The following is a 22,864-nucleotide window of genomic DNA, read 5'->3' as shown; positions in this document are numbered from 1 at the left end:
ACTCAATTTTTAGGGGAACAGAAAGAGCAATCTGTCACATAGGGATCATCGAACAGTGTGCTGCCTACCTGGCGCTCGAGTCCGGCACATCGCTGATCGGATTGACAGATTACTGGATGGGGCTGGTGAGGACTCAGCCGTCATGGTGAACATTGGCACAAATGACAAAGTTTGAGGTAGGTGGAAGGTTCTTAAAGATGATTTCAGGGAATTAGGCTGCAAGCTTAAAGCAAGGACCTTCAAGGTGGTATTCTCTGAAATACTGCATGTACCTTGTGCCACGCTAGAGAGGCAATGGGAGATTAGGGAGATAAATAAGTGGCTCAGGAATTGGTGTAGGAAGGAGGAGTTTTGGTTCCGGGAGAACTGAGCTGAGTTCTCAGTTGACTACAGGTTCTATGCTATGGATGGGCTGCACCTCAATGGGGAGGGTGCAGCTGTGTTGGGGGAGAAAATGGCTAGAAGGTTGGAGGAGAGTTTAAACTAGGGATTGGGGGGAGGGTATTCATTTTACAAGTGGGGAATATAGCCATTACCCATTACCCATACCCATTTTGTATGAAGATGCCACTCTGTCAAAGATCCTTGATCCTGGGGTGTTAGTCATTGCAAAAAAAGCACAAACGCTTAAGGTTTATTATCCCCAAGTTTTTCGAACCGCATGCAGAATCGCCGCACTTGGCTCAACTGCAAAGGTTTTTACAAATGCGGTTTTAACAGGTTCGGCATTTGCCGCTATGTTAAAGTTACCAAAAACTTTACCAATGTTGATCTATCTGAAACACATGAAATACAAAGCTACCTGAATTGTAATAGCAATTATGTAGTTTATGTGGTAAAATATATGATCTGCAATGTATTATATGTGGGATGCACTATAAGAAAAACGATACAACGTGTGGCAGAACATTTGAGCGATATTTATAATGTCACTAATCAAAATATTTCTTGTGCTTCCAGACACTTTATTGAACTACACAATAGAGACACATCTTCATTTCAAGTTTATGGAATTGAGAAACTTACCTCTAACCTATGAGGCGGAGACAATAGGAGACGCTTACTTGATCGAGAAGCGTTTTGGATGTATCATCTGAACACCTGCTATCCAAATGGCCTAAACTTGCGGCGAGAATTGCTCTTTCATTATAGCGAGTAAATCTATTCTGATATGTGCGACTTCTATTGTCAAACAATACTTGTATGTGATTTTATGTATTTCTCTGTGGTTGTAATTAATTTTAAAAACACACATATGTGGATCTACCTGTCATGTGACTTTCCTTCATTTGTTTACTGGTGGATACTTGTATATATACTATATTCACACCATTTGTAAGCCAGTCTTGACAAAGAACGCAAGCCCCACATTCAAAAAGCGTTGTCCTGGCCATAGAACATGAATGTGGAATCTGGTTTTAATATTTTCTACAATAAAGGAACCTTGGACTATTTATGAAGCTGGAACCTTCTTTTTTCTTATGGTAATTGGCTGCCTAATATGCCTAAAACATGAGGGGCGAGGACTCGAACTCCCACCCGAACATTCAATAAATACTTTCCTTGCTGCTTCTGCTGCTTTTCTGTCATCCTCAGTGGTGTATTTTCGCTTACGACCCATTGGAAGACTGGAAGCGTAAATCGTGATAATGTGCAGTAAAGAAGTATCTGTTCAGCGCGCTGTGACTGGCAGAACGTGTTCAGTAAACGTGACAGAAGTACGTCACACTATGACTGACAGAATGTGTTCACTGAATGTGACAGAAGTACATTACACTCTCACTGACCGTGTTTAGTAAACGTGACTGAACTATGTCGCATTGTGACTGACAGAACGTATTCATTAAACGTGACAGAAGTACATCACACACTGTGACTGACAAAACATGTTCAGTACGTCATGGGCAGTTGGTGAGTCACATTACCAAATGGGTGGAGTCAGCCCTGCTATCTCCCGACGGTGGCATACTTATTTTAAATCCGGCGCCAATTGGCCGTAGAGCGTGTTTAAATTTGGTGCCAAAATCGCTGATTAGTCACGGCCGGCGGCTGCGACCAATCAGCGAACTGTGTTAGTGAGGATCGGGGAGCGACGCTGCCTGTGCGGGTACTTCCGCTGCGAGCACCTAGCGTCAGTCATCTCCCGGCTGCATTGCCGCTGACCTCCATGCGGCTACCGTCAGAAAATCAGCGGATAGGGCTGCTGATCTCTTGATGGCAAGTGTGAAGGGAGGACCGGGGAGCGAGGCCGCCGGTCGGGGTACTTCTTCTGCAAGCAGCCGGGAGATGACCCGCTAGCACCGAGTCGCTGCTGATCTCCCGACGGTGGCCTGTGTGTTTCAAATCTGGCGCCAAAATCGCTGATTGGTCGCGGCCGGCGGCTGCGACCAATCAGCGAACCGTGTTAGTGAGGATCGGGGAGCGGCGATGCCTGTGCGGGTACTTCTGCTGCGAGCAGCTAGCGCCGGTCATCTCCCGGCTGCATCGCTGCTGACCTCCATGCGGCTACCGTCGGGAGATCAGCGGCTAGGGCCGCTGATCTCTTGATGGCAAGTGTGAAGGGAGGACCGGGGAGCGGCGCCGCCTAGGCCGCCGGTCGGGGTACTTCTGCTGCGAGCAGCCGGGAGATGGCCGGCTAGCACCGGTCATCTCCCTACTGCATAGCCGCTTACCTCCGTGCGGCAGACGCGTTCTGAAATCCCGCGTCACTGATTGGCCACGGCCGGACCAATCAGCGACGCGGGTTTTCTTGAACGGACAGACAGACGGGATAAGCCGATTATATAGTAGATATGTCCTGCAGTCCCAGGTAACTCCCACAGATAGTATGATTAATTACATACACATTTACATTCAAGTTTAATGAACATTATTCCCCATAGTGTAATCATATACACCCTTTACAATATGATGATTCTATCACTTGACCCACCCAGCATTATTAGATATTTACCCTTAGAATATAATCATCCCCATTTCCCCATCCCCGTTGTGTAATTATATGGATCCTTTACTTTATAATCATCCTCATCATTTAACCTGCCTGTTAGAGTAATCACTCACACCCTCTACAATAAAATCATTCCCCATGCCCCCCCACCCCCCATGAAATTAGATACACCTTTTTTGGTAAAATTATGTCCCCATCATCAGTCCATTTGCTAGTGTGCACAGGGACATATTCTATAATGGTGCTGACCATGTGCTGACCATCGCTCGCACAAATACATGGACTGAAATAAAGCAGAATTGTTTGATTGTAGCCTTAGGTATGTCACATTTGTTGCAGATTATTGATATAAATTCCACACCAACAATCTGTAACTAATTTACAGATCAATGGCAAAAAAGAGTTTTACATAAACCCCATAAACAATACATGGAAATGAAATTTGCAGATATTTGGGTATGTTGCATACATATTTAAATCTGCACCATGTTATATTTGTGCTGTAAAAATGTTTTGCTAAATTACAAGGAGTGTTCATAGTGCGCCATTAACCCTACGAAATGTATATAGTAAAATATGCTATACTGCACAGTATACAAAAAAAAGGCAAACTGTGTGGTATATCATGTATACCTAAAGGTGACAAATTCCACTGTATGGCATCCATTGGGGGTATGCCAGCAGCTTTTCCCCAATGTTATATGCCAAGCGGAGACCAATAATGTCATATATACATCACCTTATATACAAATAATACTGCATACCTACCACGTAATAATGCTATCCAATGAACACATATGGACATCTATTTTTTTAGGCACACACATTTATGCGCACGTACATTCACTACATATGGGCACCTACTACATCCACATACGGAAAAACACAATCTACATTCTTATATACTGTATACCCACACACATGTTTATAAAGGCTTCATATATACACATACTTATGTTCCCCTAAATACATATTTTACATACTGTACATACATAATGGCCACCTTCTTACTTTTCGAGTCCTGGGGTGTAGCGAGGACTCAATTGAGGGGAACCAACATGGAATAAAGTGAGAAGAAGTGGTGGGAACTCCAGAGAATCAGATGAGTGGAAACAGTAATAGTTCACTAGAGAATGGGGGCAATGCATTGGAGATCGGGGCACAGGCTCGGAATGAAAGTGTTCAGCGACGCCTCTGACACTGGTCATTTCTAAACTCAACAGCATTGCATGATTTTACATTATATCCTTTACTTTCTATTATAACTATGCGAATCGGAAGTGAAAGGTTGTATAAAAATGTACTTACATTCAGTAGAGGTTGAAATTTCTTCGCCTCTGTGAAAAACTCTTTCCTATGTATGAAAGGACCCAGTGGTTATATAATCTGTCACAGAATGAATAGGAGTTTTGTTCACAAAACAAACAACATTGCGATCCGGTACTCCGTAATCTTGTGCAGAATATCTCCACCCAATGGACAAGATATTATATTTCACAAGGAGATAAAAAAGCCATATCCAAATAACAGTAGGAAATTAATATTCACAGAGAAAAGTAGACCCTGAAGCATAAAATTTAATATGAATTTAGGTTGATTTCTGTTGCACTATAGTTTTTAGTAGTGATGCGCAAATATATTCGAAATCCGATTTCCAAACTTAAGTTCGACACGAATGTGGCACATTTGGATTCGTGATCGGAAAGGCGAGCAAAATTTGTTAAATTCGGGAAAATCAGTAACGTTCAGTGAATTTCCGTGGTTACGTGATTACGGGCCAACTACAGCAATTTTTACAGTTTTGCTAGCATAGTGCTTGTGTATGATGAGCGGGGAGACTTGGCTGATGAGTGGGGGGGCTGGTGATAGCTCAGAACTGGTCAGATCAGCGGCGTGATGTTTTTTTTTTCCTGTTGGCGGTAACTTTAAGCCAGGAAAGCGCGGCTAGCCAGTCAGAGCCCAGGAAGCATCCACAGTGTCCCTGACACAAGGGCTTTGACACCAAAGATTTTTTTGTGGCAAACGTGATTCTGTCTGCTAAAAGCCACCTATTTTAGTGGCGGTGAACCTCAGCTGTTTTCAGAGTAAAAAAATATATTTTTTTGCCTTGTTAGGCAGAGTCCACAAAAGATTTTTTTGTGTGGCAAACGTCATACACTCTGCTATACGTCAGACACTACATTAGTGGCGGTGAACTTCAGGTGTTTTCAGAGTAAAAACATATTTTTTCTGAAAAAAATACAAGAAGCAAAATGAACAAAAACCCTGCTGTAAATAAATAAAAAGCAAGTGCAATTAAATAAAATTAGGGGTTCTTAGTAACACTGTTTTTGATCAAAAACAGTATATAAGCTATCCCACCATCGACAAGGTGAACCTGTTCGGGACTGTCCTAAACTGTCCTACAAGGCCTAATATTAAAAACCTTACCACGTGTCAAAGTTGACCTCAATGTGTGAATAAGGGCAGACAAAGGACTGTGCCCAAAACTGTGAACACCAGCCTAGGAAAGCTTTAAATGTATTATCCAGCTCTAGGAAAGGGGGCCACATCCAGGTTTTCACAGAATGCAAAAGTAAGGCTATGTTCCCACGATGCAGAAATGAAGCAGAAAATTTCTGCAGCATTTCTGCATCTCCCTGGCAGAAAAAAAGCATGCGTTTTTCCTGCCAAATACATGCGGATTTGAAGTGTTATTCACATGCGTTTCCGCATGCGGATTGACATGTGCTTTCCAGGCGATTTTAGCATCACTTGGAAAGTGCTTGACAACTAGGTCACACTATATAAATCCATGCAAATAGCATGGCTTTATATAGTGTGACCGTAAAAGAATGGTATAAAATAAAAAAATAAACCTATACTTGCCTTCCGATGGCCCGGGGTCTGTAGCTGCGCTCCTTCCTGGCTGCCAGCTGATCGCGGGACACTGCACTGAAAGACCTGTGGTCACATGACTGTGACGTCACCGCAGGTCCTTCAGTCTGCTGGCAAGCACAGGGAAGGAGACCGGGTGCCGTCAGAAGGTGAATATAATCTTTATTTTTTATTTTATTCTTTTTTTTTACAGGTACAATGGTACCCAGGTCTGGATGAGAGTCTTCTCTCCTCCAGACTTGGGTACCATCCGCACATTGAAACGCATATACTCCATGAGTACAAATGTACTGACACGGATTATGTGCATCTCAATGCAAGTCAATGGCGGCGATTACGCCGCGCTTCCACAAAAATAATGGACGTGCTGCGGATTTTTGAGCGCAGCATAAACACTGCAGAAAAATCCACAGCATGGGCATTGAAAGTGCGGAATTGCATAGGGGACCATGGCAGAATGCTTACCACGCATTTATCATGCGTTTACGCTGCGGAAATTTCCGCACCAAAAATGCATGAAATACGCATCGTGGGCACACAGCCTCACAAAGAAAAACACATAATTTGAGCTCGGTTTAAGTTGGTATACATGCAGCACATAAATGCATGTTTCACAATGGCCATGAATCTGAAAAACCTACAAGGAGCAAAATGAACAAAAAACCCTGCTGTAAATAAATAAAACACAAGTGCATTTAAATAAAGTAGGGTTCTTAGTAACACTTTTTTTGATCAAAAACAGTATATAAGCCATCCCACCATTGACAAGGTGAACCCGTTCCGGACGGTCCTACACTGTCTAATATTAAAAACCTTATCATGTGTCAAAGTTGATCTCAATGTGTGAATAAGGGCAGACAAAGAACTGAGTCCCAAACTGTGAACACTGGCTTAGGGAAGCTTTAAATATATTAACCAGCTCTAGGAAAGGGGACCACACCCAGGTTTGCACAGAATGCAAAAATTGCAAAGAAAAAGCACAAAATTTGAGCTCGTTTTTTTCTGTTGCTAGCCACAGTCCACCAAAGATTTTTTTGTGTGGCAAACGTCATGCACTCTGCTATATGTCAGCTACTACGTTAGTGGCAGTGAACTTCAGCTGTTTTTAGAGTAAGAAAAAATATATTTTTTCTGTTTCTAGGAGTCCACAAATGATTATTTGGTGTCACAAATGTGATACTGTTTGCTAAAAGCCACATACTATTTTAGTGGTGGTGAAATTCAGCTGTATGCAGACCTTATGCAGAGTAAAAAAATCTTTTTTTTTACTCTGACTAATGTGATACAGCAGGCTAGATCTGAGTTTGAAATATCTTGGAGCATATATTCTATGTTATACAGGCCTCATCCACAGTCAAAAATTACTTTCTTTGATTCCTAACGTTATACAGCAGGGAATATCTCTGTTTGAATTAGAAGAATATGTTGTATGTTATACAGGCCTCATCCACAATAAAAAAATACTTTCTTTTGTTACTAATGTGATACAGTAGGGGACATCTCAGTTTAAAATTGTTGGTAGCATATCTCCTATGTTATACAGGCCTCATCCACACTACAAAAATACTTTCTTCTATTACTAACATCATACAATAAGTGACATCTCAGGGTGCCAAGGTAGGGTAGTTCACTGCGATCGAGGGGGGTTGGATATAACAGAAAGCCTGTTATTGATGGTGTCAGTGCAGGCGAGGAACAAATGGAAGAGGTGATGGGCAAGCAACAGTCAGAACATGAATAGGATAATCATCTCCTCTCTGTTGTTCGTGTTAGGCGGGAGGGGACGGAGGATAAAAGCATCAGAATTGCCCAGCCACCAACACTGTATGGGCTTGAATCTCAGGAAAGAGGCCAACATATGAGTGCATTCTTTTTGCACTATCTGCAATATAATCCCTATATAGTTATGATTCAAAATTGTGCTGACAACTGGGTTGACACTCTGTTACATCCACATTATAAGAGTAAATTTTGCCAGATGCTTCCCGCCTTAGAAGGAGGACTTGCAAATGCTAGAGTATCGAAACACGCTTCACACAACCTTAAGATTTTCCCCAAGCCAGCAGTGAGGCACACAGAGTTCATGGCAGCTCTACACTTCCAACCTCCGGCAAGTCAATTTGCCAATGACAAAATATTAGCAGCAGCAGTAGTGTAAGTGGCAGAAACAGTTTCTGTGAGTCCTTTCACACATTTTGTAGACCAGCTTGTGCACCTGCACAACAGAGTACAAGTTTGACACGTTGTGAAAGACTCGAGAGGATGGTGAACTCCTGATTGAGTCTTCATCTGCTGGTTTGGCAGTAGTGGAAGAGATTTTGGTTACTAATTCTACAATTTCTACTGTAGTGAAATTAATGCCACTTTGCTGGTGTCTGCCACTTATTTTTGGAAATGTGGAGAATCCTGATTGGGACTCCATCTATTGGGTTTGGCTGTAGTGGAAGAGGTTTCTATTTCATTAAACTACTTCTACTCTGGTGAAATTGATGCCACTTTGCTGGTGTCTGCCACTAATTTTTGAAAATGTGGGGAATCCTTATTGAGTCTCCATCTATTGGGTTGGCTGTAGTGGAAGCGGTGTTGGTCCTCATTATACTACTTCTACTCTAGTGAAATTGATGCCACTTCGGTGATATGAACACTCTTGGTTGGGTCTCCATTTGCTGGGTTGGCTGTAGTTGATGAGGTTTTGATATCCATTATAATAGTTATACTCTAGTGAAAATATTTTTTTGCTGCAGATATTGTTCTCAACACTGGGGTACACAAACATGATAAACTCAAAATATGTTTTCAATAAACAACCATCAGCCGCCCCATCAAACACATCTACTGCTTCTTGCTCCTCCTCTGTTACCATGCCAAGTATTGTCACGCAGGTCTCCCACCGCAGAACCTCCGGTTGTGTACCTGCTCCAGTCAGGCTGAGTGAGAGCCCCTCAGCTCTGACCAAAGCGGGCATGCCTGCTGAGTTTGTTTCACCGAGCACATCACACGTTTCCCAATCCACTGTAACAACTGCGCCTGCACCTCACTCACGGTTCAGCACAGCAGTTGGTCCATTTCACCATAATCCACCCTCTCCCAGCACTGCCGCCAGCCCTCGGTCCCACAGTTGTGGTCACGAAAAAGATTTTTTCCTCCTACACATGACAAAGCTAAGAGGTTGAACTCCACCATCTCCAATCTGTTGGCCATGGAAATGGTGGTCTTGGGCCCGAATTTTTTTAAATGTGAACAGTTCTGATTGTGTCTCCATCTGCTGGGTTGGCTGTATTGGAAGAGGTGTCAGTCCCCATTATAATACTTGAACTCTAGTGAAATTAATGCCGCTTTGGTGGTTTTAGACACTGATTAATTAAAATGTGAACGCTCCTGATTGGGTCTCCATCTATTGGTTTGGTTTTAGTGGATGAATTTTCTGTCTCTATTAAACTACTTCTACTCTGGTGAAATTCATGCCACTTTGGTGGTATTAGGACCTAATTTAGGGAAATGTAAACACTTCAGATTGAGTCTCCATCTACTGGGTTGGCTTTAGGGGAAGATGTGTCGTTCCTAGTTCTACAATTTCTACTGTACTGAAATTGACGCCACTTTGCTGGTGAATTTCTGTGAGTCCTTTCACACAATTGTTAGACCAGCTCGTGCACCTGCACAACAGAGTACAAGTCTGACACGTGGTGAAAGACTCGAGAGGATGGTGCACTCCTGATTAAGTCTCCATCTGCTGGGTTGGCTGTAGTCGAAGAGGTGTCATTCCTAATTCTACTGTTTCTACTGTAGTGAAATTAATTCCACTTTGCTGTGTCTGCCACTAATTTTTGGAAATATCTGGAATCCTGATTGGGTCTCCATCTATTGTGTTTGGCTGTAGTGGAAGAGGTTTCGGTCTCCATTAAACTACTTATACTCTGGTGAAATTGATGCCACTTTGTTGGTGTCTGCCACTAATTTTTGGAAATGTGAAGAATCTTAATTGGGTTTCCAGCTATTGGGTTGGTTGTAGTGGGAGAGGCGTCATTCCAAATTGTACAATTTCTACTGTAGTAAAATTGTTGCCACTTTTCTGGTGTCTGCCACAAATTTTTGGAAATGTGGGAAATTCTGTTAGGGTTTCCAACTATTGAGTTGGCTGTAATGGAAGCGGTGTTGGTCACCATTATTTTACTTCTACTCTAGTGAAATTAATGCCACTTTGATGGTTTTAGGCCCTAATTTATTAAAATATGAACACTCCTGATCGGGTCTCCATCTATTGTTTTGGCTGTAGTGGTAGAGGTTTCAGTCTCCCCTAAACTACTTCTACTCTGGTGAAATTGATGCCACTTTGCTGGTGTCTGCCACTAATTTTTGGAAATGTGGAGAATCCTGATTGAGTCTGGCTATAGTGGAAGAGTTGCATAGTAACATAGTTTTTAAGGTTGAAGGAAGACTAAGTCCATCTAGTTCAACCCATAGCCTAACATGTTGATCCAGAGGAAGGCAAAAAAAAAAAACATGTGGCAAACACTAAGCTATAAATTGGGGAAAAAAATTCCTTCCCGACTCCATACGACAATCAGACTAGTTCCCTGGATCAGCGCCCTATCAAGGAATCTAGTATATATAACGTGTAATATTATACTTTTCAAGAAAGGCATCCATGCCCTTCTTAAATTTTAGTAGTGAATCACTCATTACAACATCATGCGGCAAAGAATTCCATAGTCTCACTGTTCTTACAGTAAAGAATCCGCATCTGTGATTATGATTAAACCTTCTTTCCTCTAGACGTAGAAGATGCCCCCTTGTCCCCGTCTCAGGCCTCAGAGTAAAAAGATCAGCAGTAAGGTCTTTGTACTGTCCCTTTATATACTTGTACATAGTAATAAGATCACCCCTAAGCCTTCGTTTTTTCCAAACAAAATAACCCCAAGTGTATTAACCTGTCTTGGTATTGCAGACCCCCCAGTCCTCTCATAACCTTGGTCGCTCTTCTCTGCACCCACTCTAGTTCATCTATGTCTTTCTTATACACAGGAGACCAGAACTGTACACAGTATTCTAAGTGTGGTTGCACTAGTGACTTGTATAGAGGTAAAATTATGTTCTCCTCATGAGCATCTATGCCTCTTTTAATGCATCCCATTATTTTATTTGCCTTTGCATCAGCTACCTGACACTGGCCACCAAAAGTGACCTTGTCATCCACCAATACACCCAGGTCTTTTTCAGTTACAGATTTGTCCAGTGATTTACAATTAAGCATATAATTATACATTTTATTTCCTCTGCCCTGTTGCATTACCTTACATTTATCCCCATTAAAGCTCATTTGCCATTTATCAGCCCAAGCTTCTAGTTCACATATATCCTCCTGTAATATAAAATTGTCCTACCCTGATTACCCTACAGAGTTTAGTGTCATCTGCAAATATTGAAATACTACTCTGTATGCCCACTACAAGGTCATTAATAAATATGTTAAAAAGAAGCGGGCCCAATACTGAACCCTGTGGTACCCTACTGTTAACTGAGACCCAGTCTGAGTGTGTTCCATTAGTAACCACCCTTTGTTTCCTATCACTGAGCCAATTCTTAACCCACTTACATATATTTTCCCCTATCCCCATTGTTCTCATTTTATGTATCAACATTTTGTGTGGAACCGTATCAAAAGCTGTCGGTTACCATTATACTAGTTCTACTCTAGTGAAATCAATTCATTGGTGTAGATATTTTTGTCACATGGGTACACAAGATATTATTAAAATTGTTTTGCTTAGTACAGTGGTATATAAAGTAGGCTATATTTCATCTTTTAATTTTTCGATGCTGATATTGTTCTCCATACAGGGGTACACATTAGTAATGAGAGAGCACTAACTGTGCTCAACTTAGTGGATCAGCGGTTTCTCAAAACCTACCCTGATTTGCCACAGCTGCTTTTGAAAGTACAATGCGCGTGTGCCCATTTCAGAAAGTTAGCTATTGCTTCTGCCACCCTGGCAGTGCTTCAGCAGCAGTTGCAGCTTCAAGCTCACCGACTGTTGTGCGATGTCACCACATGTTGGAAATCAATGTTGCAGATGTTGTGAAGGATTTGTGAGCAGCAGAAGGCAGTTGTTGAGCACCAGCTTCAACATACCCATCGGCTTTCAGGTCAACCTCTGCACATTAGAAATGATGAGTGGGCATGGATGTCTGACATCTGTGCCATCCTCCAAAACTTTGAGAACTCCACCAAGATGGTGAGCGGTGATGACGCCATAATTAGCATCACCATCCCTCTTCTCTTTCTACTGAAACGCTTGGCGCTCACATTCAAAGAGGAGGCATTGCAGGTGGAGTAAGGAACTATGCATCCCAGCCTCATCTCATCTCAATGCGGATTGGTTGATAATGAGGAGGATGAGGAGGAGAACATAGACCGTCGTCCTCTTAGGGAGGACAGGGAAGTCTTGGTTGTCTTGGAAGTCTCTGTACCCCTTTCAGTCTGTGGAAAAGCTGTATGAGTTTCTCTTAATGACCTTCAGTGGCTTAAACCATGGCTTTGCTTATGCACATTATTTCTCAAAATGCATTACAGATCAGGCCATTGCCCAACTCTGTAGTCATGAAATTCAAGGCGTAAAGAAAGATCTTTGTGACTAAGCACCATCGAGAAGTGTGAGCTGATGTTGGACAGGCTGCCATTTCTTATGCAACAAGCTGCATTAGAGGACTTCCTGGGAGAAATGACAGCTGGAGTAAATACGGTTTCCCTCTATGCCAGTCCTTTCGCTGAGCTAAGGAATATGGCTGTGGTGAAATACAATTCTCACCGAGAAGCAGTGTCAGACTGAAGAACATTGGGCCCTGTAAGGCAGCGCTAGACATCATAATGGGGGATACTCGCTTCGCTGCAACAATCAATGCACACGTGCAATGTCTTTCCGTTTTTTCCACAATGCTGCAGTTTATTACTTCATAAACCGCATATGACCGGGTCCAACTCAGTGGCACGCCGACACACATATATACAATATTCATGAGCCAAGTGACACACAGGCCCACTTGCTCCAGGTACAGCCTTCAGCAAGGTAATCATATGGCAATGTCCATAGCAATGTCCATATAACGTAGTGTATTAACTTTGCCGGGTTTAGCTGTCTCAGTCCATTACTCCGCCACCACTGTGGCAATGCGGCTTCCCAGGTAGGGGTCTCTAGCTGTCGTTCCCTCAAAGGCCACTGACATCCACACAGGATCCAGGCTCTGCCTTTCAGGACTCTTCCTCAAGCCTCTGCCTTCCAAGGCCACTAGCATCCACACAGGATCCAGTCTCGACCTTTCAGGCACCAGGCTTCACTCGGCCTCACTAGGCCTCACACGGTCGGTGTCCCACACACACGGGAACAGGCCTTACTCCTCTCTCACAGAACACCTGTCTCCCATCAAGCAGGGTTTATATATGCATCCCGTGCACACACACACACACACTGACAGGACCTTGCTGATGTCACAGTCATGTGATCAGACAGACATTCTGTGCGCGCAGGACCTGTGCTATGTCACAGTCATGTGACCAGTCACCTGAGGGGGAAGGTACATGGTCAGGTAAAACACATCCTGGACCATTACCATAATGCCAGCAAGTCGCTGCATTACAGCCCACCAGAGGATTTAATTCTGAGGAACCACATTGCTCCCCCACTAAAGAGCCCCAGAGCAATTGCAAGGTTTGCGCAATGAACTGTAACATCCCTGGCAGCGTGCTTGCATGGTGCACCACCTCCCACCATGCAAGACCGCAATCTTACCTGTCAGTCCATGCTGCACTCTTTGCTCCAGTACCTGCTCTGTCCTTGTCTCTTGTCTGATTGCTTAGGTCGTGAGCGCGGCTTTCTGCTTGTTTCTTATAGCTACTGTGTGCACAGTCCTAATGCATCCCCAGCCTATTGCTGTGAGTCACTGGATACTTAAACCCCCTCCACCCAGTAGGAGGTGCCTGAGCAACACTTTCTCTCAGTTTGTCTTTCGCAACTGAGTTGCCAGGTCCTGTCCTGTATCTAGTCTGCTCTGCCACCCTGGGGGCTGAGTACCCAGGGCCACTACCTGTACTTCTGACTTTTAGTCTGTTCCCACCACCCTGGGGGCTGAGTACCCAGAGCCGCTACCTGTATCTCTGACTTCTAGTCTGTTTCCGCCACCCTGGGGGCTGTGTTCCCAGGCTCGTTCCTGTATCTTGTTCCCGGTTCAGTTCCTGTCTGAACAGTGTCCTAGCCCATTACTTGTTTCTCTCAATGTCCATACCTTTCATTTTCCTGCAGTGTCTGAACCTGCACCTAACTCCAACTCATTGTCTCTGTACTTCTGTTTGTGAGTTTTGTGTCCACTCGCTACTTCATTGTAAGTACCTTGTGTGTATCTGGTTCTGCTTGTCCCCTTTCCCTGCCTCTGTATCTACCTCCTGTGTTCTTACCATCTTCCTGTATTTTCCAGTGTGTTCCAAGTGAACAGTGCCCTATCCTGTCTGCCTTCACCTTCTGCTCTGTTCTGCTCTGCTTGTTCACCATTCCTGCGGTTCCGCTCTGCTCCACTTGTTTACCGCACCTGCGGTTCTGTTCTGCTTTGCTTGTTCACCGCTCCGGCGGTTCCGCTCTGTTCCGCTTGTTTACCGCACCTGCGGTTCTGTTCTGCTCTGCTTGTTCACCGCCCTGGCGGTTCCGCTCTGCTCCGCTTGTTTACTGCATCTGCGGTATTGCTCCGCTCTGCTTGTTTACCGCACCTGCGGTTCTGTTCTGCTCTGCTTGTTCACCGCACCTGCGGTTTTGCTCTGCTCAGCTTGTTCACCGCACCTGCGGTTTTGCTCCGCCCTGCTTGTTCACCGCACCTGCGGTTTTGCTCCGCTCTGTTGGTCACCGCACCAGCGGTTTTGCTCCGCTCTGCTTGCTCACCGCACATGTGGTTTTGCTCCAATCTGCTTGTTCACCGCTCCTGCGGTTTTGCTCTGCTAGTCCGCCACACCTGTGGCTCTGTTCCTGTATCCCAGTCTGTACTGGTCCCTATCCAGCCTGCGTTCATACCTGCCAGTACCCGCCTATCTGCATACCAGCTGTGCCTGCCAGTACCCACCTGCCTTCATACCAGCCGTGCCTGCCAGTACTCACCTGTCTGCATACCAGCTAACCTGCCTGTTCCTGCATTCCCCGGTGTGGGTCAACAGCTGTGACTGGGGTCTGGCCTGGATTAGCACCTGGTCCCTCTGCTCGGTTCCTCCCTGGTTCACGGAGTGGATTGAGCCACCGTGCAACCTTGGTCTTATCGGGTTGATACTTAGTTACGCCCCTCCAGGCACTCCTCGGTTCATGGTACAGTGGGATCACTAATCACGCTCACACCACTCAGTCCGGGCGCGAGAGTAGCATGAACTCTCCTAATGTGAAGCCAGGGCCCACCGGAGGATTCTCCGGTTCTCTGGTTGGCCTGTCCAACCCTGCTGAGAAGCATCCCTGGCTAAGAAAAGTGTGGGGGAAGTTTCCCGGACACTCTAAGGCTGTTTTTTTTTTAACTGCAGACTGGCTCCGTACTGTCCCTGGCCACATTCACTTGTCCAAGTGTTTGTGGTTAGGTGGTCCTTCCCAGTAAGTGCACAGGGGAGGGCACGGGTAATGTTCTGGGACCCTTGCTTGTGGGAGGCGGGGACAACACCGTGAAAAATAGTGGTGCCTGGGGACCAAGTATGGAGACCTGGCCACCACCATAAAGTTGTGAAAAGCTTCCGCCTCCACGAGCCTAAAAGGCAACATTTCAAGTGCAAGCAGCTGTCCATAAATGTGGCAGTATAGTATTGCGGCCTGTGGGTGGGTGAGTGGCTGGCTGCATACTTGCTCTTGCATTCCAAGTAACAGAAAACTAAAGGAGATGGATGCTCTCATCATCATTACAACCTGAAAGGTTTGTGCTATGAACTCTCCTGATGGAGAAGCCAGGCCCCACCGGAGGATTCTCCGGTTCTCTGGTGAGCCAGTCCAACCGAGAAGCATCCCTGGCTAAGAAAAGTGTGTGGGAAGTTTCCCAGACACTCTATGGCAGCTTTTTTTTACTGCGGAATGGCACCAGCAATCCATAGGATTGCAATCTATAATATCCCTTCACAGGCTCCCAATTACCCTTCATATCCAGTTCAAACTACTAACACTGACACACACAACCCATCCATAACCTTTCTTCTCCATACATCTCTGAACTAATCTCCCAATATATTCCCTTACGTAATCTCCAGTCCTCCCAAGTCCTCCTTCTTTCCACACTTATTTTTCCTCACCCAATCACCTCCTATACTTCTACCAAATATCCCCCATCCTCTGGAATTCTGTGCCTCAACACATCCGATTAGCCACCACATTTGCATCCTTCAGACACAACCTGAAAACCCATGTCTTCAAAACAGCCTGCCATTGCCTTGCTGCCACCTCACCTCAACACCACCGAAGCTAATGCAGCTCCACAACCTACTGTCTCATTCTCCACCATCCTGTAGAAAGTAAGGCCGCAAGTGCAGGGACTATAAGACTTAAGATGCAATATGGAACCTTGGCAAAGCAAAATTATGTTCTCTCTCTGATATTTAACAATAACAAATAAATCATGCTAGAGAAACTTGCACCTACTGCCACTCAGTGTCTTCAGCTCCTTTGTGAGAAACTAATGCTTGCTCAGCCAGTCTACCAAATAAAATTCCTGAGGTATGGAAATTGTTGATTGCTTTGCTTCTGGTACTGGGTGCTAATACCAAGCCGTGGCATGCCTTTCACTTGATATTCCTGGCTGGTTGTAGACAAGATTATTCCCACAGAAAAGTATCAGCAAGCTAAGGAGATGGTGGCCTCTATCATCATGAAGGAGTTTGCTCGTTGTCTAGCATTCTTACTTTTATACTAAAGATCTTACTCATTTTTATAGTTTTAAGTGAGCACGCAGAGACCGTGGTTTCTGCAGCAGCGCATCCAGGCCAGGATAGTGGCGGAGAAATTACTGTACCATCAGGTTGAGGATGCAAAGCCATGCAAGGCACGTGTCTGAGGTTGCACTGGCATAGGGCTGCCCCCGGGTTTGTACCGTTATCACACATGGCCTTCCCTTGCTCTAGGTTCAGTAATGACAGCCATTTCTTAAAATCAGCCTGGAGTGCTGTCCACAACTCTTCAGCTGTATGACTGCGATCTCCAAGGCATATTAATTATAACACTGTCTGATTGCGTTGAGACCTGGCTGCGCAGTACAAAGGTGGGGGGATTCTCTCTGCACTGTTTAAACATGTGTCTCAGTAAGGCACAGGTTGAGGGTGCAGGTGGGGGCCCTAGACGAGGTAGAGGATGCAGAAGCACTCAAGGAAGTGTTAGATACAGAGGCATATCCTGCAAGCCTTGGGGATTCCAACATTTGCTGTCTAGTGACACCTTTGTGTCTTGTGGTTTAGTTCTCCATCCCCTGGTGTGTAGTGGTTTCGTTCTCCAACCCTAGCTGTTTAGTTTTCCAACCCCTGTTGTCTTATTAGTTTAGTTCTTCAACCCTTGTTTTCTATTAGTTTAGTTCTCCATATTTTGGTGTGTATTTGTTTCATTCTCCAACCTTAGCTGTTTAGAAGTTTAGTTTTCCAACCCCTGCTGTATATTAGTTCAGTTCTCCATGTTCTGGTGCGTATTTATTTCTTTCTCCAACCCATCCATGCCCACCCCCAGGGGTAAACGTCTGGTGATGAGGGTTTGGATTCTTCTCTGACCCTACTTCGTCTGGGCCCTGATCAACTAAAAAAAATGTGGGGCATCTCTACACATGCTTTCCCTCTCTTGAGTCTGTGAAGCTTTGTATCAGACCTCTGATGCCCGGAATAGAATGTGTGAACAGTAGTGTTGAGCGAGCATGCTCGGCACTCGCCCGAGCATCTCACTACTCGGGATGTTCGGCGACCACCGAGCATTTTCGGGTTACTCGGGCGGGAGCTCGGGTCTCCGCCCTGCATGTTTGGCGCTTTTTGCAGAGCCAATGAACATGCAGGGATTGCCAGCCAGTCACTGTAATGCTGCAGCCATGTTGGTTGTGAGCATTACAGTAATTGGCTGGCCGCTCAGCGTCGCCTCGAGTATTTAAAACCGGGCGCCGCCATCTTGGACGCAGTCGCTCTGGATCAGACAGTGTAGGGAGAGTGCTGCAGAGCTAGGGAGAGATTTATACTGCGAAATAGGTAGTGTAGGGTCTCTAAAGCCTGCAAAATCAAACAAACAGTCCTTCTGAGGACTAATATCCATCCCAGATATCAGGCAGGCAGGCTGTATAGGAGACGCAGTGGTTATACCAACAAACACTGCATTACAGTCCTGTGTGCTGCTGCTGGTCAAATTGCTAGACTTAGCCCCAGGTCTCAGGGGCCAGGAAAAAAATCCTTTTTTTTTCATCTAAATCCTCTTTTTTTCTTTTTTTTTCAGTCAGACTGTACAAATACCCATCTTATTAACCTTTTGGTATTCCCCCCCCCCCAAAAAGAAAAGTGAGTGTGTCTGTGAGTGTTCAGACACAAATATATCTGTTTAAAAGTGTCTGGTTTCGGCCAGATAACTAGAACTGTGGTTTTGCAGTTCCACTGTTCAAATCTCTCTGCTCCTATTTACTAATGGTACGTGACTCAGCTTTCCCATCCTGACTTCCATGCAGACTTCTCTATACCTCTCTGCTCCTATTTACTAATGGTACGTGACTCAGCTTTCCCATCCTGACTTCCATGCAGACTTCTCTATACCTCTCTGCTCCTATTTACTAATGGTACGTGACTCAGCTTTCCCATCCTGACTTCCATGCAGACTTCCCTATACCTCTCTGATCCTATTTACTAATGGTACGTGACTTAACTTTCCCATCCTGACTTCCATGCAGACTTCTCTATACCTCTCTGCTCCTATTTACTAATGGTAGAGGAAGAGGAAGAGGAGGAGCCTGTTGGTCCTGGGAGTTTGTGCTGCTGTAGAAGCTGGGAAGGAGGGAAAAACATCTCCAGGACTTTTTCATCTGACCCCTTCCCAGCTACAGAGAGAGCAAGTGACCGGAAGTGAGAGCGTTCGTGGGGTGTGAGCACGTGGGCTGTGGTGTGGCTGTGGTGAGCGGCGTGCGGCGAGGTCCGACTCGGCTCGCGGCCCTACGGCGAGGGAGCCAGGTGGAGGTGACCGAGTGGACCGGGTGGACCTGTAGGAGGCGACCGGAGGGACGAGCGCAAGAGAGCGCTGTGATAGCATGCAGCGCCGGCCGGCGGAGGGCGCCAGGTGGTGGTGACCAGGAGGTGACCAGGAGGACCGGTAAGAGGCAACCGGAGGGGCTGTGATAGCGTGCAGCATCCCTAGAGGAGCTGAGTGAGGGGCAGGAGGCCGCGATAAGCGGCCCTACTGAACCCGAGTGTGTACTGTATTGTATTTGTATTGTAATTGTATTATATTTTAGTGCTCACCCCCCGGCCTTATTTAAATTAATCCCCTGTCCATACTTGATCGATCTCCCCCCTATCCATATTTAATACAACTCCCCCGGCCATCTTTAGTGACCCCCAGTCCATATTTAATTGATCACACCCCGTCCATATTTAAATTGATCCCCTGATCACCCCCTGTCCATATTTAACTGATCCCCCTGACCACATTTAAATTGACCCCCCGTCCTCATTTAATTGATCCCCCAACCACCCCCATCCATATTAAATTGATCCCCCCGACCACATTTAACTGATCAACCCCCCCCCAGCCCATAATCAATTGAACCCCCTTGTCCATATTTAATAGATTCCCCCTGTCCACTTTTACTGATCCCCAGTCCCTATTTATTTGCCTTATCCCCATCCATATTTAATTAACCCCCTGTCCATAATTAATTGATTGATTCCCCAGTCCACAATTAATTATTTCCCCAGTCCATATTTATTGATCCCCAGTCCATAGTTAATTGACACACCGTCCATACTTAATTAATCCACCTGACCTACTTAGCTGATTCCCCCGTCCATACTTGATACTTAATTGATCCCCCGTCCATACTTAACTGATCCCCCACCGATATCTAATTGATACACTTGCACATCCCTAATTGATCCCCGTCCATACACCTATATATAAATAATTGTGTTTTGTACTTGTATATATATATATATACACTGACTGTATCCCCATATTTAGAATGACGTCCATGTTGGCCGGAGCCGTGCAGTGTACATCTTGCGCAATGTATGCATTCCGTGAGCAACCGCCGGAGCCGTGCAGTGTACATCTTGCGCAATGTATGCATTCCGTGAGCAACCGCTCGAGGATCCATACTGCTGCGAGAGATGTGAGCATATCGTGCACTTGGAAGCCCAAATTCTGGATCTAAGTGCTCAGATAGCGATACTGAGGAGCATCGACAACATGGAACGGAGTTTGCTGCTCACCGAGCAGACACTCAATGGGTCAATACTGGGGGTGGAGCATAGAGGGGAAGTGCAGGCTGAACAGGCAGGGAGGTGGATAACAGTTAGGAGGGATAGAGGGAAGAAGTATAGGAAGGCTGGTTCAGAGCCGGCATTATTGGAGCACGACAGATCCTCTGACCACCGGGGGAGTGTATGCTCCAGTAATGAGGGGGAGGGGGGAAGTGTAGGGCAGGCAAGACAGGTCCTGGTAGTGGGTGACTATTATTAGGGGGACAGACAGGGCAATCTGTCACAGAGACCGGGATCGCCGAACGGTGTGCTGCCTCCCTGGCGCTCGAGTCCCGCACATCGCGGATCGGGTTGACAGGTTACTGGGTGGGGCTGACGAAGACCTAGCGGTCATGGTCCACATCAGCACCAATGACAAAGTGAGTGGTAGATGGAGGGTCCTTAAAAATGATTTCAGGGACCTAGGTAGGAAGCTTAGGGCAAGGACCTCCAAGGTAGTTTTCTCAGAAATACTACCAATCCCGCGAGCCACACAGGAGCGCCAACGGGAAGTTAGGGAGGTGAATAAGTGGCTAAAGAGTTGGTGCAAGGCAGAAGGGTTTGGGTTCATGGAGAACTGGGCCGACTTCGCGGTCGGCTACAAGCTCTACCGTAGGGACGGGCTGCACCTCAATGGGGAGGGTGCAGCGGTGCTGGGGAAGAAGATGGCTAATAGGTTGGAGTAGTTTTTAAACTAGAGACGGGGGGGGGGGAAACCAAAAAGAAAGGTGGGATGTGAGGCAAGTAAGGGGGAAGGGGAGAAGTGAATATAATGAGGGTGGAGAGGGGGGTGGGGATAGTACAGTTAGATCGTTAGAGATGAATAGGATGCTAAATAACCCCAAAGTTTTATCTTGCATGCTGACCAACGCAAGAAGCCTGACCAATAAGGCAGATAAGCTGCGGGCGCTTATATCGGAGGAGATGTATGACATCGTAGGTATAACAGAGACTTGGCTAGACGATAGCTACGACTGGGCGGTAAATTTATTAGATTATAGTTTATTTAGAAGGGACTGGAAACAGGGGAAAGGCGGAGGAGTCTGCTCATATGTAAAGTCATGTCTAAAGCCCAGACTAAGGGAAGATATAGGAGAGGGAGAAGAGGGGGTCGAGTCCATGTGGGTAGAGATAGAGAGGGCAAAAAATAATAATAAAATATTACTGGGGGTCTGATATAAGCCACCAAATATAACAGAGGAGAATGAGAATCTGCTATTAGGACAAATAGACAAAGTAGCAAAACATAATGAAGTGATTGTAATGGGGGATTTCAACTACCCGAATATTGACTGGGAAACAGATACCTGTAGGTTTCAGAAAGGAAAAAGGTTCTTGACAAATATTAAGGATAATTATCTCTCCCAACTAGTGCAGGAACCAACGAGAGGGAAGGCCGTGTTGGACTTAATATTGACTAATAGGTCTGATAGAATAACTGAGGTACAGATAGGGGGGCACCTAGGTAATAGCGATCATAATATTATCGACTTCAAAATGCCCTTCAGTAGGGTTATCAATAAGGGAACAACAAAAACATTAAACGTTAGGAGGGCAAAGTTTGAGCAGCTGATATAAAACCTTCAACTTATTGACTGGGACAAAGTTCTTAATCAAAGGAATACGAATAGTAAATGGGAAACCTTCAAAAGAATTCTGAATACTCAGTGCGAGAGGTATATACCGTATGGGAATAAAAGGGCCAGAAATAAGAGGAAACCAATATGGTTGAACAAGAACGTAAAAGGGGCGTTAAATAGCAAAAAAGAGGCATTCAAGAGATTAAAACAGGAAAACAGTAAGGAGGCACTAATGTGTTACAAGGAATAAACGAGAACCTGTAAAAAACAAATAAAAATAGCGAAGGAGGAAACAGAGAAACGTATTGCTAGGGAAAGTAGATCATATCCCAAACTGTTCTTTACGTATATAAATAGTAAAAGTATTAAATCGGATAATATTGGACCGATAAAAAGTGAGGAAGGCAAAATCATAGAGAAAGATGAGGATAAGGCTAATCTATTAAATAATTTTTTTTCGACAACTTTCACAAAGGAAATAGAACTAACAGGAGAAATGAGAAGTGACAAGCTTAATCCTCCACTAAGTATGACTAATCTAACCCAAGTTGAGGTACAGAAACGCCTCAGTAACATTAAAATAAACAAATCACCAGGACCTGATGGCATACACCCACGGGTACTAAGGGAACTAAGTAATGTGATAGACAGACCGTTATATCTTATATTTAAGGACTCTGTTGAGACTGGGTCTGTACCACTTGATTGGCGACAGGCGAATGTAGTGCCAATATTCAAAAAGGGAGCAAAAAGTGACGCCGGAAACTATCGGCCGGTGAGTCTGACGTCCGTTGTGGGCAAAATTTTTGAAAGCTTCATCAAAGAGGCAATTATGGAGCATCTTGATGCTAATAATCTTTTAATCACGAACCAACATGGATTCATGAGGAATCGCTCCTGCCAAACAAACCTGATTGACTTCTACGAGGAGGTTAGGTCTCGCGTAGATCAGGGGGAACCAGTGGATGTCGTGTATCTCGAGTTCTCAAAAGC

At 45.0% G+C, this 22,864-nt stretch overlaps 2 protein-coding genes across 4 annotated transcripts in view; both read right to left on the bottom strand.

The window, feature by feature from the left end:
* The window catches only part of LOC141172014 (sulfotransferase 2B1-like), a 913,436-nt gene extending 909,045 nt beyond the window's left edge, over positions 1-4,391 (bottom strand). The window contains exon 1 of one of the 2 annotated variants that reach the window (XM_073655785.1): positions 4,259-4,391. The gene's annotated coding sequence lies outside the window, so the exon portion shown is untranslated. The remainder of the gene's footprint in view (positions 1-4,258) is intronic. The other variant, XM_073655780.1, reaches the window with a different exon arrangement.
* The window catches only part of LOC141172013 (sulfotransferase 2B1-like), a 388,130-nt gene extending 383,733 nt beyond the window's left edge, over positions 1-4,397 (bottom strand). For both annotated transcript variants that reach the window (XM_073655777.1, XM_073655776.1), the window contains exon 1: positions 4,259-4,397. The gene's annotated coding sequence lies outside the window, so the exon portion shown is untranslated. The remainder of the gene's footprint in view (positions 1-4,258) is intronic.
* Positions 4,398-22,864: the final 18,467 nt, after the last annotated feature.

This window comes from Phyllobates terribilis, unplaced genomic scaffold (genome assembly GCF_046119375.1).
Source record: "Phyllobates terribilis strain yellow unplaced genomic scaffold, ASM4611937v1 Scaffold_12__6_contigs__length_324123572, whole genome shotgun sequence".
In the NCBI taxonomy this organism is placed as follows: domain Eukaryota; kingdom Metazoa; phylum Chordata; class Amphibia; order Anura; family Dendrobatidae; genus Phyllobates; species Phyllobates terribilis.
The sequence above is the reverse complement of the archived record's forward strand: the minus strand, read 5'-3'. Positions and strand labels throughout refer to the sequence as shown.